We start from the raw sequence: 13,493 nt of genomic DNA, 5'->3' as shown, positions 1-13,493 counted from the left end.
TTTTCCACCCATGATGCACCAACAAAACATGTCTATGACATGTCTTGGCCATCAAACTTGGTCTACCATGCTTGTCATGGCCGGCCACTACTAGTAGGGGAGGGGAATTTGACATGCAAGTCCCCCCCTTTGTCCACATGCACTAATAGGTCCTCACACATTGACCTATCACATTTTAGAATTTTCTCACATAAGTCCTATTGACTAAATTCACATGAAATCAACCAAATTGAAGCTTGAAATTTTCACACATTCATAATTACATATTCTAGACGATAAATATCACATTCAAACATTTCGGTGACTCGGTTTAGCGGTCCCGAAACCACTTCTCGACTAGGGTCAACTTTGGGCTGTCACAGATAACCCTTGAGCAAATGTGATACGGGTATTGACTTTGGAGCACATGATTAGGCATTTTATCTTAATGAATAATTTTAACATGATGAATAATTGACTTACCACTTTTGACCTCAGACATCTAAGTTTAGTACATTACAAAGTATACAAATTTTAAGGGTCTCACATGTAGGAATCCATCAACAAATCATACAAGAAGTTTGATTATCCTAACAGAATACAAATAATTTCTTATGTGATTGTTTAGTTTAATGTCCATTTATGCATAATGATACCTAGGTCACAGAGAACTTTTCGGCTTGTAACATTTTGAGGCTTAGGACATGTATGGAATTCAAAAAAATAAGCATCAAAATGGTTGAAAACACAAAAATAGTTTGGCACATCGTATCGATCCCTATTCTTCCCCCTTAGCAACCTTTACCTGCTCACTGCCTTATTTCTCATTCTCTCACCTTCCTTATTTCTCCACATAGGAAATTACAAGATAATATAGTAACTACGGCTAGCCTATGAGTTTCTGTACACTAATGAATGATTTTTTTCTTTATTTTTGTGACTTTGTCACATTCCTTTTTCTTTTTCAATACATCTCACTCACAAATGCTTTTGGTTTTCAAGTACTTTTTCTACTCATTTTGATTTTCTTGAATTTTTCTTTTGTTCTGCCCTTTAAGCTAAACTATAATTCGTATATTACAATGATCTTTCCTATTTCACTCTATTTTTACAAAATCCACCGTGATGTATCTACTTAACCCTCAATACGTATGGCCAGGCGTCTATAGTCATGCAATTCAGGACTAAAGAAACAAGGAAAATACAAATTAACATTTCTAGCTCGGGTTTTGTAATAAGGTTCATCAAGAAGTGATTACAAGCTCAGAATAGGAACTAAGGGTAGATAAGTACAGGTCAGCTTTTTGGCTCTGGATATGTTCCAAACATTGCCTTAGATCATCCTATCCCAATATGCACAAATTTAATCAACCAAACAAACTCAAATTCAACCATTTATCATTCATACTAGCATGCTCATTTCTTTTTATTTTCTATATCATTTGGTACAGTTGATTGGTTAATGCCTGTTTGTAGTGTAATGTATAGAACTTAGTAGTCTAATAATAAAAAATTTAAAATCACCTATCATCATGCAAAATTTATTTGTAAACACAAGCAACCTTTGTACATAATCCTAACTGATCACTTGTATTTTTACAATTGGAAGTACACAAATGACAAGAAAAATCAAAAAACATCATAAAAATTTAGACAAATTTTCTATGTTACCCCTACACTTTAGTTAACACATTGTCCTTAATGTGTAGCCCGTAAAAATATAAGGAAAGAAGTTACCCGATTGATCTTGGCTGTTCCATATGTTATTGATAGTTCAAATTGTTGTGTCTCCTTTATGTGGGGTTCCTACATAGAAAACTTATACAAACTACAAAACAACTAAAAATCTATATTTATCCTTAATCCTAAAAAAAATTAAAATTATCCAAAAAGTTTTATATAATCCATAGTTACTAGATTCAATCATCACCCTTATCATCTATATCATCATCTCCTTCTCCTTCTCCTTCATCTTTTCTTTCAGACTCTCATTTTTCCTGCTCGAATGGCGTAGGCCCAAACATGTATGGCATATAATTGGGAACCCTGATATTGTTTTGCCTTGAAAATTCTTGAAATAGTGGCCTCGATTCCAGCATGCACTGTATCATCCAGTCCAATTTAGGATGACTACTCCCACCAACTTCTTCTTGAGCTCATGCCAACCCTTGTGACAAAGTTGGTGTAATCGTCGCTTTATATTTTCGTTTGTTCTAATATTTTATTTGTTTTGCTCATAGCTCTATGTACTGTTGGAACAAAGTATCACCAATAATACTTCAAGATGGTTTCAATGACTGCTCGGTGGATGACATAGGCACACCTTCTCTTTTGCATAGGGCCGTCACTAAGTGGGGAAAGAAAACTCCCACTTTCTGGCCATTAATACATCTCTTCATGTTTTGATGGATCCATTTTCCAATACGCACTTGTTTTTTTTTTGCAAAATAACATAAAGTAAAACTGCTCTTTTTTTTTTTGCAAAATAGCATAAAGCAGGGACTATTCGTGAGCACACAAATTAAATCTACATTTTAGCCTCTAGGAGCATGATAGCTTGATTGAAGAAGGTTGGGATACTAGTACTTAGGCGGTATTTCCATTCACCCCTTCCCTCCATTAAATTGTTTATAATATTGTCCATATCTATATCTTGAAAGTATTCTAAATCAGGTTCATCAATAAAATCCTAGTCGTAGAATGGAGCATTGTAAAAATCACAAAAAAATTGAGGGGTTACTTTAACTTCTATCCCCTGCACCAATATAGTATCCCATATATGGCCATCAATATTTCTAAACTCGTGATCCTACAAAGATACATAAAATTCTTCAATTATCAAGGCCACAACGACATGTTTTGGGATTCTCCAAAAACGTTCCCACCTATGGTACCTAACTAGAGGTCATATCTCCTTACAAATGATCATTGACGAATCAAATCCCCTCTCTTGAATTAATGTTTTCCCTTGAATTTCATTAATATTTTTCAACATTCAAATTCAAAAAACTAGAGGGGTTTTGAACCGCCGATGGCGCAGGGTCATTAGTTCGTCTAAACTTTCTAGAAGACATTATTGTTAAACTAAGAACTAAAGCAAAATATCAAGCAAAGAAATTCAATGAAACAGTAAAAGTTTATGTTAAGGACTCTTAACCTCGTAGAATACGTTAAATTCCTCATTTCAAACTGCGTCTATTGTTCCTTTAGGTGTTCCCTTTTTTACTGCACTAAGGATGTTTGAAAGATGGAGTTCAAACAAATAAAAAAGGGGGGTGAAAATTGAGTTTTAAGGTTTAAGGGATTTTAAGATGTTTGGGAGGTTTAAGAGGATAAAAGGGTTAACAAGTGTTTAAATAGGTGGATTAAGTGTTTTTTAAGTTACAAAATAAGTGTTTAGATGGTTAAAAATCAACTGAAATGGGTTTTAAAGTTGTCCAGCTGCACTAACGGGTCGGATCAATCCTGTAGAAAACTACAGCAACGTCTCGACCCAGGGGTTCCACATCACGACATGACTACTAGTTTACCGACATCATGACACCAATGTGTTGTGTCGTGACACACTCTACAATTTGGAAAACTTGGGGAAACTGTCTTCTATATCACGACACAGAGGTGCCATGTCACGACATCAAGGTGCTCTCCTTGATTCTTGTATTCTGCACACAGTGTTACGACACGGGGTTACCGTATTGAGACATTGACTCTTTATTTTTAGGATGTCTCAGTCTATAGTAAACATACATATAAGTTAAGATCTAGACTATATGGTTAGTTGAATATACAATAATATACAAAAACAATTATTTAAGGTTTCATCATGTTTTACTACCGGATTCATCCATCAGTTCCACTGACACATTCCCACTTGAGCCTCTTTCGACATTTGTCTATCTGCCGTCATGTCCCTGCATTTTTTTAGCTTGTATCCTTCCTTATACCTACACTTTAGCCCTACATTAATCACATTAAGTGTATCCCTGGATTCAAGGTAGTTAGATTTGAAGGTAAATACGAAATGACACTGCTTCCTTGGTTTCCTCCGGCTTTCCTCACTTTAATGAAATCCACATTTAAAAGTTTCAGTTTCACCATTAATTTTCATCGTTAATTCCTTTTTCTCTAGATCAATGATGGATCTGGATGTGGCTAGAAAAGGTCTTCCTAACAATATGGGTATCTCTTGATCCTCTTCAAAATCTAAAACTACAAAATCCGTCAGGATAATAAAATTACACACCTTAACTAACACATCCTCTAGCACTCCCTTAGGTTGGACTATAGATTTGTCAGCTAACTATAGTGTAATTGAGTGTTTTTTATGATCCCCTACCCCAAGTTTTTCATAAATAGATAAGGGCATTAGGTTTATACTAGCTCCTAAATCGCATAGAGCTTTCTTAAAATGAATGTCCCTATCTCTATTGAAATTGTAAAACTTCTTGGATCTTTCAGTTTCTAGGGTACCTCTATGGAAATAATAACACTACAAGGCGCATTTATGTTTACTTGCTCTCCTAACTTAACTTTCTTGGGCTTAGACATGATTTCTTTTAAAAATTTGGCGTATTTTAGTACTTTCTCAATTAGTTAAATTAATGGTAGGCTGACATTCAATGTTGAACAATTTTGGAAAACTTACAAACTCTTCCTCATCCTGTTTCTATTTCCCTTCTAATCTGGCAGGGAATGATACTTGTGTGTTAGTGGACTTGTCTTTTCCCCTCTCTTCTGGTTTGACTGCCTATTCGATGACCTCTAGTTCTGGTTCATGATCAGCTTTTTGGGGGTTTTTTTAGAGCCTTCTGCATTCTCTTTTGTCAAAGGTTTCCAGGCTACTAAAGATTCTGCCAGACCAAAGCACAATTGCTTTTACTTTCTCCTTCCCTTCCTTCACAGGATTATTCCTAGTATTAATGGGTATACAAGTGCCAATTTTCCTTTTAATATCTCCCATCATATTCATTAATTGGCTTATTTAGTTTGGTCAATGTCCTTGATAATTTGATGCACTCAGATTGCACTTGCTTTACTTTTGTTCTCATTGACTACAATTCCCCTTCAATTCGATCCAGAGTTGACCACATACAGTATGGTCGTTTAGGTTGGCCTTGTCTTGAAGTTTCTGCAAATAAGGAGTTGGTATTTAGTATTTTTAACTTGATTTGAATTATTACCTCCTCCTTAATTTCCTTCCCATCTCGAGTTTGGGTGATCTCTTCAACTGGAGTTGTAAGTATTCGAATAGAGGTTTCCACCCTATTCTCAATGTAATTTACATCCTCAGTAGGATTATCGATATAATAGAAAAGCGTCTTGTCCCCTCCATACACAAACGGTGCAATATTTGTGGATTCAATACTGTTAAGTCTATCCACTAACTACTAGTATTTATCATCTTCTTATACAACCTTTATTGTAGATATTTCTTGGCCATACGTAAATCATTCAATAGGCCACTAACATGAGTTTATCCCCATGTTTTCTATCAATTCGTACGCATCCTCGTACGTCATGTTCATAAGAGCTCCTCTTACTGCTCCATCTAATCCGGACCTTGTATATGCATTCAACTAGTTGTAAGACAGCTGTAATCCCATCCACTTAGGGAATCCATAGTGCAGGCATTTCTGGATCAATGTTTTAAAATGTTCCCAAGCGTCATGAAAACTTTCCCCTTCTAACTGTCTAAATACAACAATTTCTCTTCTTAGTTGAACTGTTTTGCTAATAGGGAAGAACTTCTGAAAGAACTTTCCAGTGAGCTCATCCTAGGTCGTGATAGATCCTGGTGCCTACGAGTCTAACCAAGAAAAATAGTTATTAATCAAAGAAAAGGGGAACAACCGAAGACAAATAGCATCATCAGTGACCCCATTGTACTGGAAAGTATCACAAAGTTAGAGAAACCTTTTTAAATGTTGATTCGGATCCTCTGTCATTGTGCCTCTAAATTACAGATTATTCTAGATCATCTAAATCATTTTCAGTTTGATCTTAAAATTGTTAGCCATGATAACTAACCTTAATATGCTCTCCTGAACCATGTCCAAATTCGGTAATATGTAATCTCCTAGGGTTCATTCATTATGTTCCATAGGTAAATTTGCAGGTAGTTATGGTGGTGTTGGTGGATCTCCTAAATCATTATCGTTAGGTTCGTCGAACAATGGATTCTTACGTGGTACATTGCCTACAACAGGATATGGTAGATCTTACATTTGTTGCTACTACTATTGTTGTCGATGATTCCTTTGAATTATTCTCTTTGGATCTATGATTGGCTCTATAAGTGTTCCCCTACTACGAGTCATACACTAAACCCAAAAAGAGAGGTTTAGTAACAATAAAAATTAAAATTGTATCTATAACCTAAAAAATTCCTAATTATTCTTACTGAAGTGCAAAAATTAAAATTGAACTAGTGATGTTGCCTCCCCAACAACGGCGCCAACAACTTGACCACCTTTGGATGTATATGAGTTAGGTTGTAATATAGTTATAACAGAGTAGATGAGTACTCCGAGGATCATACCTAAAGGAGGCTAGTACTAGATCAATTTAAACCTAAACACAAAAAGGTCTAATTTAGTACTTGAAATAGGTTATATTACGAAAATATAAGTAATAGGGGTTTTTGGGGTTTTTTATAATAACGAAAATATGACAAGTAAATAAGTATCAAGAAATTGAAAAGTGAAATTGGTCAAATTTGATTATAGGTGATTAGCTAGTTTTGATAATCTTCATCAACTATCGCTTCAAGTTCCTCATCAATCAACTAGTCGTTATCCTAGCAGGATCTTTCGATATGTCCACTAGAATAACAAGTCAGAAGGACTACTTATCTTCCAACCTCACAGTCCAAACCGATTTTGGGTGAAGATGTTCACATATAGGCCATAACAATTTTGGGTTAATTTCCACCTCGATAACTTCCTAGTGTCATCAAGCCTAGGGTTTAGGTTCTTCCTTTCCCAAATAGCTTATTCGTTGAGCAACCCTACAAAATAGTTAATAGATCATACCCCCACTCGCTAATCCCCCATAGAGGGATTAGTTCATCATGGTTTTCATAAACAATATACAGTCGATATAAAGCGTAAGCATGATAATTGAATCAAAAGTATAAAGTTTAAGAAAAAAAAACCTGATTTGTATTATTAAAAAGAATGAATCCACAAAGTTTAATCGCATCCACAAACTAGACCTCTCAAAATAAAACAAAGAACACACTAAAATAAATCTAAAACCTAAGAAAAGAGAAATACTAAACTAAAATTTATAAGCTAAGTAATTAGTGACCATAACATGTGTCGAATGAGCCTATTTATAGATTTGATGTGGCCATCATCCTTAACCCTAAGTTAGCTGACATTCCTGAGTTTTAAGTTGGATTGTGCAGACCAAAATGCCTCCTAGCTCGTATTAATTCTCGTCCAGAGTCTATGTCGCAACACATCAGGACCTGTGTCACGACATAAAAGTCAGTATACTCTTCTTTAAGATGTCTTCAAAAGTATGTTGTGACACCCTTAGGCTGTGTCGCGACATTAAAAGCATATTTGGAATTCCTCCATTCTACTTGCTATGTTGTGACATCGAATCCTCCCTGTGATGACATAATGATCAATATCAGTTTAGTACGCCTTCTAATGATCTCATGTACACTCACAAAATTCATTATCTCACCCTTAGGCCTCATTCGGCCCTAAGGTTAATAAAAGACTCAATTTGCACATTTTATTCAATTTAATTAAACTTTACTAAAACATAATTAAAACCTAATGATAATACTTATTTTCAATCTCCTAAAGTAAAAAAAATTAGCTTAATCTGCTACACCGAATTACGACAGATCACCCAACAAAAGTTAGATATTTTTAACTTTATATATATTATTTTATAATTTCTTTTCCCAGTTTTTCTTCCTTATATCTTTCTCTAACTTCTCTCTAATATTGTAAGAAAATCCACCAACTACCATGCAAATCGCAGTTCATCGTCACTAACTAGCTAATACAATTTTTAATAAATATAATGTTTTTGACTCAAGGAATTGCTAGTTCTCGACTCAGTTTTACTTATCTGTCTTATTCTTTTGTGGTACAAGTATAGCTTATGTGCATGGTAACAAAGCAAAGAAACCCATAATCTTTCATTAAAACATTTTAGCTCAAAAAGTGCTCATCGACCTACAGTTCAATTTTTTGCTTTCCAATTCAAGCTTGCACAACCTCTTCACTGATGGCATTGTCTTTGCAACATTCAAGTGCAGTGTTGCTATGGATTAGCTTGCTCCTAAATACACTAGTACAAGTCGTTTTACTGATGTTTTTACATTGAGAGTTGTTTACCAAGTCTTTTTTGAGAATAAAAATGTTACAAGTTTGATACAACTTCGAGCTAAACCTTGTATACTCTAAGGTTTGATTAACTCAAACCTCCATGGTAGGTACTTGGAATATGTAGCAACTAAACTTGCAACAATTTCTTTGCATTGTACTCATAACTATCTTACAGAAAGATTGCCATACGCCCTAACTAGCGTGGACATGTGGCATCATGAGAATATACTTGAGAGACATCCGTAAGTGGCCCTCTACATTGCACCACTCGGCTAGTTACCAACTCATGCACCTTATCCTCTAAATCACTCATTGTTAGTGAAAACACACTCACCTCTAGGAGGAGACCATGAAATGACCATTGAGGCATAACAACCATGTACTACCTTAGCAAAGGGAATGTCAGGGTAGTAACATACATGAGGACAACTGACCTACCACTTGAACAACTACACGAGCTGGCCACCACTAGTACTTATAGTGACATGGTACTACCAAACATAGGACCTCCCCCCTATAAATACCCTCCAACACGATAAAGAAAGGATCATTTTGGACCTTTTCAGTAACCCTAAGCATTTACACATAGCACTTGCCTTCCCTTGCCCTCAAATATTTCTCATTCCCTTCCTACTCCTATCATTTTCCAGTTGTTTGTTTATTTAGGTGAACCGACCTTTTTTCAATCATCACCTTATCCTCACTTGCTGATACCCTATATCAACAAAGATCATTAATGGAAACAATGGTTCAAGAATTAGGTAACAGTAGTAGCTATCACTAATTACTTTAGTCTTTATCTATAATGGTCATGATAAGCTAGAGATGATGTGTCACAAACAACTCACTGATGATGAAAGAAACATTTGCTTATTTTGTTACCCTTACTAAGGGGATTTTCATGTGAAATCAACCTTAAGTTTTCAAAATCTTATGCTTTCATTAGCAGAACTATTATAATTTGTTAATGCTAAATTCGTATTCATCTCTAAGAGTTTTCCAAGCTCTTTGTCTTTAATCATCGTAATTATTTTCAAATAATATAAGATGTGCCTTATTGATTATAACTTTTTCTTCAATTTAATTTAATTATATAATTAATTATTTTTATTTTATTTTAATTTATTTTAGTTCAATTTATTTTTTTATTTTAGTATAAGAAGTACCACATGTTGCAATGTAATTGGATAATAGAGTTTTTTAATTAAAAAATGGTTGAACCATTTTCTATAATGTAATTATAGTTTAGATACCACTTTCGACCTAAAAAACTTTAACTACCTATATATGAAAAACACTATAATTTAGAGGCAAAATTTTCTCTTAAGTCTATTTGAAGATATTATTTTACTTTTATATACAAAAAAGAAGCCAAGGTAGAGCATGCTAACAATGATATGAGTCAAGGTAGAGCATGCTAACAATAGAACGATCGTGGATTTAGTAATACATGTCATGCCCATCTCCATTGTCAACCTTACTTTAGTTCTGTTCTAGTTTTTTTTCCTTTTTATTTAAAAATGTTAATAATTATATTCATTTAAAATAATAAATAAAATTATTGTTTTATAATTGATATATATTGAAAGAACAATGATTTTTGTTGGTAGATATTAGTCTAAATATACGTCAAGTTGTAACTATTTCAAGGGACTATTGTAAGAAAATGGAGATGGACACAAAAAAATTGTTCAAAAATTTAGAATCCTCTTACGTTTGCAGGATCTTGCCCAAAGAGTACTTTACTATGAATCAACATGTACAAGATCTTATTAAAGTTTAATTCATTCACCAAGTTGCAACTTCACTTTTATACATTCAACTAAGATCATTCTGCCACTAATGCTTCCTTCATTGAAAACTTAGTTACACACAAATAGAATAGTTAGAATATATATATATATATTACAAGATCACTCCCTAATATTTCTCACAATAAATAGTTTGAGTTCTCTCTAAATCTAGACCCACACAAAAATTACAAGTTTTCAATATATAAAGTTGGAGCCCAACTTCACTACGTAATCTCGAATCTTTTTTTTCTTTTTATTTGCCTAATCTTCACTAAATGAATTACCTTTAATATAATGATATAAAAGTTTGGGATAAATTTTCACAAAATTAATCTACATCTTTTTGTAATTGCATATCTCAATATACAAGCTAAGTAAATCACATTAAGATTGCTTGATCCAATCTCTTTCATCCAATTATAATCTCGTGATTTGTTGTTCAGAATTCTAAAAAAATAGAAATAAATAATTAAGATTCATTAACCAAACATACCAACTAATAAGAAAAATTTTCATACTGCAACTATATATTAAGTTGCAACTAGTAGATAAAACTTCCACTTAACATATATCACTTGCAATTTTCAAAATATTTCTTTAGTTTTACCTTCGGTAAATTCTTAACAAAAAATACTTTTAAATTATTTTAACTTAAATTTCTTATTCATTTAATATAATGAAATTTTATATAATCTTATATTAATAAATTAAAATGTTTAAATAGGTATATTAAATAATGTTTCAATATTCTAATAAACTTTAATTATTTATTAAAATTTCAAATAAATTAAAAATTCAACTATATAAAATTTAAATTTAATGCCTTTAACGAGCATTTTATATTTGTACTACAATTCATCTCATTAATATTAGCGTTTGAATTTCATCACATATATTATTATTAATTTAGTTACGCCACTACACTTTTCCATCCATTATTATCACATCTCATGAATTTACTATAAAGCAATCCAACTACAAACCTGGTTACGTTTGTAATGCCCCAAATAATTTATTTCCATTTTTGTAAAATCTAACATAATTGTGTATCTATTTCAGTGGTTAAGTGTTTTAGGTGTGTGTGAGAAGTCTTGGGTTTAAGCCTTACCCCTAATAAATTTTGTTATTTTTGGATCTAAGCCTTATCTTTGTTCTGTGTGCTTATTTTTAATTGTCTGTAATTTCATATCAGAATAAGCTTGCTGGTTCAAGTGGTAAGGGAATTGGTGTGTTGAGGGACTTGTGTTTGAATCCCTGCACAAGCTAGGAGTTATTTTAAGGTAAGGGATTCAGTTATTTATTGGATTGAGGGGAGACTTGGTTTCGATTTTAGTTTCGATTTAAGCGACTAATCCTGTATTTTGTTGGTCAATTTTAGGTGCTGAGTGGCTCAGGAGTGTTTTCGCACCGAAATCGTAACATGTGTATACCCAAAATATAGAAAAACGAACGTCGGCAAAAGCCAAAAAACAATGTTGTCGACGCCACACAGGCGTGTGGTCACCCGTGTGGTAGGCCGTGTGCTAGAACACGACTGTGTGATCGATGAAGGCATGGCCGTGTGCAAAACAAGGCTGTGTGGTGGCTTGAGTGTGGGCGTGTGGGCCCACATGGGCATGTGGATTTTGGGCCAGGTTGTGTGGGCCACAGGGCAAAGGCCAATCTAGGCGTGTGGGCCCATAATTCTAAAATATTCCCTAGGGTCGCGAGGGTAGTTCCGTTTGATTGTAGACCTATCGTAGGGTCGGTAAAAGCTATTTAAACCCCTATCTGTATGCTATGAAATTATGTTAGACTGATCTGATTAGGATACTAATGTATGTCTGATTATACTGATCTATGTGTATTTGTTATTTGTATAAAGCATGTTGAGCGTGTTTAGTCTAATAAATCTGTATCTGATATCTACATCTATTTTGGGATGGGTTTTATATATATGTGGAGGAAGTGTTTTGTGTGGCGATCATCGCCTATATCTTGGCAGCTTGGCTGCACTTTATCTTATACATGTCATAACGACACAAAGTGGTGTATAGGGATGGGTGGGCATTTTTAACCCCACATGGTATGATGGGATAGTCGGAGTTGGTGTGTAGAGGATGGGGGTAGGACTTTGTTTATTTGAATCTGTTATCTAATCTGTACATCTGTTTCTATAACTGTATTTGAGAAGGGCACAAGCCCAATTCTATATCTGATTGTCTGAAATGTTTCTATATGTTTGCTTGTCTAATTCTGTTGGGTTACACACCGAGTTTACGTAAACTCACATCTGTTTGTCTGTTCTGTCAGATAATCCACAAACTTAGACGGACCGATGCGGCGGAGACACAAAGGTGACCACTATATCGCAAAACAATTAAACTTAGTACTTTTGGTTTATTTTAAATTTTGGACTTATTTGAGAGTTGTAATTTTTGGGGACTCTATGGGTTGTTTGGTTTTTAACTGTTTATTGTTTGTCAACTTGTTTGCTCTGATAAAATTGTTTTATTAAAACGACAGTTTTTGTGCAAACAACGGTTTTCCTAAAGACACGACTACATTTTCAAACTTTAACGATTAATGCTTCCGCTGTAATAAGATTGGTAAAAAAATTGACTAAATTGCAGTTTTAGTAAAATTTAACTAATAATGATTTACTAAGTCAACACGGTTTTCAAAACTCATTCCTTATGATGTCACCAGATTCAGCCATAACGTCTAGGCTGGGTTTGGAGTGTTACAACGTTCATTTTATCTATAACATGTAAAGCATAAGTTTATAAAGTACGAGTTTAGAAAACTTTTAAATTGACCAATATAATCATTGTTGCTCATTAGATCATTGAATTTTTCATTTTAAATATTTTTATTATTTATGAGATTTATCACATTTATATCTAAGAGTTCTAATGTTACTAAAATAATTAGTTAAAAATTACTTGATAAGAAATTTTACAATAGTTATAAATAATAATTTTGATTCTATTAAAAGAGTTTTATTAAATAAATTTATATAATAAAAATAAAGAATAAAATTTTATATTGAATTATTTTATATTTAAATTATTATGTTTCCATTAAAAGAATAAAAAATATTTTAAATATTAATTTTTAATTTATTTATATAATAACTAACTTTATATCTCATATATAAAAATTTATAAATAATAAATTTTTATAATATAATATATTTCATTTATTTTAAGTATATATTATGTAAAAATTATTAATAAATTCATTTACTGTTAAAAATAAAAATTGAATAGAAAATAGTTTAATTTACAATATATCAATTTTTTTAATAATTTTTACTAACACTTCAATAACAATTAGAAATATTTATTAGCATTATATTCAAATTATCAAAATAATTAATATATGTTAA

At 33.0% G+C, this 13,493-nt stretch overlaps 1 non-coding gene across 1 annotated transcript; it reads left to right on the top strand.

Moving 5' to 3' along the window:
• Positions 1 to 5,592: 5,592 nt before the first annotated feature.
• On the top strand, positions 5,593 to 5,699 carry LOC121231223 (small nucleolar RNA R71). The gene has a single exon (XR_005929289.1). It is a non-coding gene; the product is annotated as a small nucleolar RNA R71 (small nucleolar RNA).
• The last annotated feature ends 7,794 nt before the right edge of the window (positions 5,700 to 13,493 follow it).

Source organism: Gossypium hirsutum, chromosome A06 (genome assembly GCF_007990345.1).
Source record: "Gossypium hirsutum isolate 1008001.06 chromosome A06, Gossypium_hirsutum_v2.1, whole genome shotgun sequence".
In the NCBI taxonomy this organism is placed as follows: domain Eukaryota; kingdom Viridiplantae; phylum Streptophyta; class Magnoliopsida; order Malvales; family Malvaceae; genus Gossypium; species Gossypium hirsutum.
This window is presented reverse-complemented; position numbering and strand designations above follow the sequence as displayed.